Here is a 6,000-nt window from a genome sequence, read left to right on the forward strand (position 1 = left end):
TTTTAAAATTTTCTTCATAGAAATCTGGAACACATTGTGTTAGATTTATACCTCAGTATTTCACTTTTTCTGGTGCATAATACTTTAAAATGGGTATATGAAAATATTGTTCCAATTGTTTATTGGTTCTATCCAGCAGATTTGGCATTCTTTTTCTGCAAAGGACCATATGGTAAACATTTTAGGCTTTGCACATCCCGTTCAGGATCTCCTCTTCTTCTTGCCCCTCGTCTCCTTTTACAATCGTCTTATTTTTGAGAGAGGGAGAGACAGAGACAGAGACAGAGTGTGAGCAGGGGAGGGGCAGAGAGAGAGAGGGAGACACGGAATCTGAAGCAGGTTCCAGGCTCTGAGCTGTCAGCACAGAGCCTGATGCAGGGCTTGAACTCACAGACCGTGAGATCATGACCTGAGCAAAGTCGGACGTTTAACCGGCTGAGCCCCCCAGGTGCCCCCTACAGTCCTCTTAAAATATAAAAACACCTCTTAGCTTATAGACCATACGAAAACAGGCCACAGGCCAGATTGGTCCATGGACCATAGTTTTCTAATCCCTGGAATATAGAAATAGAATTTCTATGTTCTATATTCTAGGTAGAATATCTTCTGTATACATTCTTGTATATTGATCATGTATCCTGAACTCTATTAGGTAATTCCCATTGGAACACAGAAAATGTTGTTGTTTCCTCAGTCTTAAAAAGTCCCTTCCCTTGACCCACTTTCCCAGTAATGAACCATTTCTTCCCTCCACCATGCAGCTAACTCCTCCAAAGAGTGAGCCGTACCTGTGTTCAATGTCTCCTCTTGCTCTACAAACAGGCTTTGAGTTTCTGCTAAGGACTGTGATGGTGAATTAATGAGAGAGGGAGGAGGAGAGGCATGAAGCCCATCGATCCCCAGGACTCTGCTGCACCTGCGTGTATTGATTCTAAAGGACACGAGCCTGCTGTCACTAACTGCTGTGGGTCTCTTTCCTTTCTTGGGTGTGTGGGCGGCGCCCTCTGCTGGAAATTTTGGGGACAACAGGCTCTGGCCTGGCCTCTGGTCTCCATTAATTCAACACGTGTGTGAGCGTGTCTGTGTCTAAGTGTATGTGTGACTGTGTGTGCGTTCGTGCTACTGTGTGTATGCATGTGCGAGGGTGTGTGTATGTGAGTGTATCCACGTAATTGGGTGCATGGATGGGAGCATGTGTGTAAATCTGTGTGCATGTGTGTTTGTGTGTGCACAGTGAGTGTGTGTGTGTAAGCGTGCCACTGTGTGCACACGTGGATGCATTGGTGTGGGTGTGTGTGTGTGTAAGGGTGTGACTGTGTGTATCTTGAAGTCGCTAAACCCTGTAATGGGCAGGGACCTTAAGTGGTTAAATAAGGGTGACTGGAAGACGGAACCCTTTACAAAGCTATGGGCAGGGCCAAGGGAAACCGTGGAGGCTAGTGCAGCGTCCTGGGGCTAGCATCAGCTGAGAGCCGCCACCACTGCCAGGTTGATGGGGCCAAAGAGTAACTATTTCTGGAATCCAGAGAGCTTAACTGTCACGGAGAGTGGAGGTAGCCTTCAGCAGAGAATGGACGCCATTTCTCTAATCTCCTCGGATTGCCTGCAGGTGCCCACCACTGACCCAACGCCATATTCTCATTTGACCCCAAGAGGCTGTAGGGAGGTGGCCAAAGACTCCTGTGGTAGCCCGGTGTCTTGACCTGGGTTGGTGTCCACTCCACATGTCTCCGCAGAGGGGGGTTCAACAGTTCCTCTGCACCAGGGTGGCTCCCTTGTCTGCTGGCTAAGCAGACATCAGAATGGGAGGGGGGCAAAATCCTGCCTGTTCCCTTGCACGCCCTTCTGTTTTTGTTTTTGTTTTTCTGTGACGTCCTTGGGGCCCCCCTCCTTGGCTTTTGCATGAGAAATAGCCTTTTACCCTCCAGGGATGATCTCTGTTGATGGCGACCCCCACTGCTGGAGTGGTGGGGGTGGCCTGACTACTTTCCAGAGCTGACACCACCCCAAAAGTCCTGTGCAGGGGAAGTTGATGCACCTATTTTGGGGCCCCAGGACTTTCCTGAAGTTTCCCTTCAGCCTTCTTTTTCCAAAGCCAGCTTCTTTGCTCTCCTGGTCCTTATGCCAAGAAGCTGGAAACTCCAGCTTATGGGTCTGGCCCTTGACATGCTTTGGGGGCTGGTTGGGTTTCCTGATCTTTATTACGGCGACTGAAATGGAACAACCATTTCCAGCTTGAGTGTTGGGCCACATGTCACCACCGTGGATCTCCCTACAGGGCTGGTTCCTGCTTCCCTCACAGATGGATACTGAGTGAAATTGCCTCTATTGTCTTTGTTTACCTCAGCATGTCTGAGGAAGGAAGGAGGAATGACAGAGTTTTCAAGCCATTTGATTACCTCGCTGTGTGCCGGGTGTTTACAGTCCTGCTGTGGCTTTAGGGGCAAAGAGCGATCGTTATTCACTGTTCACTCTTCCATGTCACTCAGGTTTCTGCTCAGAGGTCACCTCCACAGGGCAGCCCTCCCCGATTGCCTCCTTGGTCACTTGCTGGTTCTCATTCTGTTAATTTCCTTCATTACCACCCCACCATCTGACTTGGTCTTGTTTCCCATCGGCTTCTCCCATCAGACATGAGCACCACCATCCAGAGACCTTATCTGTTTTGTTCATCCTGGGTCTCGGGTTGAAGCACCATCACTGGCATAGAGTCTCTGATACTGTTTTTTTCTTTTTGTTGTTGTTGTTGAAGAACAAACTACCTGGGGGGTGTAAGTTCCCCTTTCCATCTTACTGAGGAAGGCATGAAGCGCAGAGAGGACAAGTGACTTGTCCAAGGTCACACAGCCAGCGAGGAGCAGGGCTGGGATCTGAACTCTATTGGGCTGAATCCGGAACCTGTTCCTTCCCAAAGGCCGAGGAAAGGAAAAGAGAGACTCCAGCCACCAGGCAGCCTCCATGCTTGGTGTAGAGAGACCCCAGGCTGACTCCTGGGAGAGGTGTCTTCATGGTGTCACAAAAGAAAAACTGCTCACCTGTTCTGTGCAGCAACCATGTGCCCCTTCCCCCACTGTGACAATCCTTGTTTCTGAAATTTGTGTTTTCGTGATAAAAAGTATAGCAACACAGTGTGGGAGAGAGAAAGCGTGAGACTAGTAGCACGTGAGAAGGATAAAGACTCGACTTCCACTTTTTCCACTTCCACTGTGATGTGTGGATTCTTCTGGAATTTTCTCAGTGCATATGCACACATGCACACACACAGATCCACACACATATTCAGAAGCTTTAGCCGTAGACGAGCTCATTACTCATATGCCAATTTTTTAATTGAGGTATGATCGGCATATAACATTATATTAGTTTCAGGTGCACAGCATGATTCCACATGTGTATATATTGCAAAACGATGACCGCGATAAGTGTAGTGAAGACCCATCTCCACACGTAGCTATAGACTGTTTTTATTCTCGTGATGAGAGCTTTTAAGATCTACTCTCTTTGCAACTTTCAAATATACAATACAGTGTTATTAACTATGGTCACGAAGCTTTGCATTGCATCCCTAGGACTGATTTATTTTATAACTAGAAATTCGTACCTTTTGACCTCCTTCACCCATTTCACCCATTGCCTACACCCTTCTGGCCACCAGCGGTGTGTTCCCTATTTCTGAGTTCATTTTTTTAAAAGAATACATATAAGTGAGATCATATGGTACTTGTTTTTCTCTGTTTGGTTTATTTCACTTAGCATAATGCCCTCAAGGTCCATCTGTCCTCCCATGTAGTCACAAATGGAAACATTTCCTTCACATGTCACTTTGAAAGGCCCTTTCCCCTACTCTCCCTGATGGGGTCTGATAGAATGCTTGCATTGCCCTGTGAGGGTTTACCAAGCTCACTTTACAGACATGAAGACTGAGGCTCAGAGGGGTGATAGGCTGTGCCCAAAGCTGGTGACTCACACACAGAGTGACTGCCACCTCTGGTCTGACACACACTTGTCCACTTCCCGGCTCTGGGTGTGGATGGGGGTTGACGTCTGGAGGGGGGGGTCAACCTCTGCCTTTCTGTGTGTGGCTGGGGGCCATTGCATAAGCCAGGCTTGTGCCATTTGGCAGCTGAGACATTCCTTGTTGGATGAGAGACCACTGGGGACGCTCTGATCCTTCTCTGGCTCAGAGCAGAATGTCCACACCTGAGGCTTCCTGTCTCAAGAGTCAGGGGAGCCCCGGTCCAATAGTCTCTGCATTCTTGATCACTGGGGGTTGTGGGTTGGGGGATGGGGGTTGACCTTTGTGGGGGATCAACCTCTGCATTTTTGTGTCTGGCTGGGGGCCATTGCCCAGAGGCCCTCTGGGGTTTTAGTCCTTGGTATGGCACATCAAAGTTCAACACCTCCTTATAGCTTCAGTATGGGGCCGGATTTTGCCAGCTGCCTTGGTCTTGGTCACTTGTGTGATCTTGCATGTGTGTGCTCTTAGCCCCCGTGTCAAAAGAACAACAAGCCACCTGCCTTTTTGTGCAGCATGGGTATCCCGCCCCACGCTTGCCCCTGGTGACTCTCCCTCTTCCTCCAGGTCTCTGCTCGCCCTGATGCCAGGCTGAAGGTGGGACCCTCCCCCCGGCACATCCCTTATCACGGTCTGTTATGTTCTTGATCATTTACTGGATCACCGCCCATCTCCCCACCGGATGCGAGGCCCTTGACAGTGGAGTCTGTGTTCCCGGTGCCTAAAATTGTGTGCCCCCCACACAACAGATGGTCAGTAGACACGTGGTTGTGTGAACAACCCCTGGAGATTTAGATTTTTTTTCTCCTTACGTTATGACTGAAACAAAACAAGATAAAAGTGGGAATCAGAGAAGTGAAGCCTTTCCCCTCCCCACTTTCTCTGCAGAACCTGGACTCAGAGGTCTTAAAGCAACATTTCTTAAAGCTTGAAGGCATGTACACTTTTCCTGAAGATCTACTTAGACGCAGTTTGGAGTCAATATTTCTGGGCCGGGGTGCGAGATTCTGAATCTCCTGCAAGCTCTCAGGTGATGCCTACGGTGGAGGTCTGAGGACCACACTGAGTAACCGATCCTTAGAACTCATGGCTGCAAACCTTTCTTTCATCCCCAGGTATTTAATGAGCATGTACTATGTTCTAGGCTCTGCTGCCATCTGTGCTGTCATATTCACCTCATTAACTGTGGGGCTGTAGCAATTGCTTCACCTGTCTCAATCTCTGGTTCCTCCTCTGTCAAAACGGGCTCGTGAATTGTGGGGCTGTTGAATAATTGCACCACAACAACAGCAGCGAGAACAGTGACTGGCATTTAGTAAGCCCGCCCTTCTTCTGTCCTATGTGTTTTATGTGCATCGGCTTTTAAAATTATTCCTGCTATCTTAGGAAGTGGCGCTAACGAAATGCAGGGCGCCTAGTGGGAAGTGGGGGCTGCCCCGGTGCCCAGGCTGGCTCCACCGGCTGTGTGACTTGGGACAGCTGTACAATAGGGAGAAAAACGTGGTTAATGTATCTACAGGGCTTAAAACGGGATCGTGGCTCATGTGGACAAATGCCATTCCTGCTGTAGCTGCCTGCCCATTCCTGGCACACAGTAGGTGCACAGTGAGCTGAGCCACTCTAGGCACTGGGTGCTCTTTCTCTTTGTGTGTCCAGGATTCTGCCTGGATCAGTGTACTCTGACCTTGCCTCCTGGCCCTGATATGGATGGGCCTGCCAGCAGGGGAGGGCTGCCTCCACGAAGGGGGAGGAAATCTGGGGGTGGGGTGCGAAGAGGGTGCAACCCATCCCACTGATGGCTTTAGGACCAGCCATCTGGACCCCCTGGCCAGAGGGAGAGGGAGGTTTGGGGTCTTCCCAGCACTCTTCCCGTGTCAGGACGACTCTTTGCCTGTCCCCTGCTCATTAGCTTTGCCAAGCTTGGCCCGGGCTTAGGAGTGTGACAGACCTGGGATCCTCCCAGCTCTGCAACTTGGGCCAGAGGC

The sequence above is a fragment of the Panthera pardus genome, unplaced genomic scaffold (genome assembly GCF_024362965.1).
Source record: "Panthera pardus isolate Hobbes unplaced genomic scaffold, ASM2436296v1 HiC_scaffold_8, whole genome shotgun sequence".
NCBI lineage: Eukaryota > Metazoa > Chordata > Mammalia > Carnivora > Felidae > Panthera > Panthera pardus.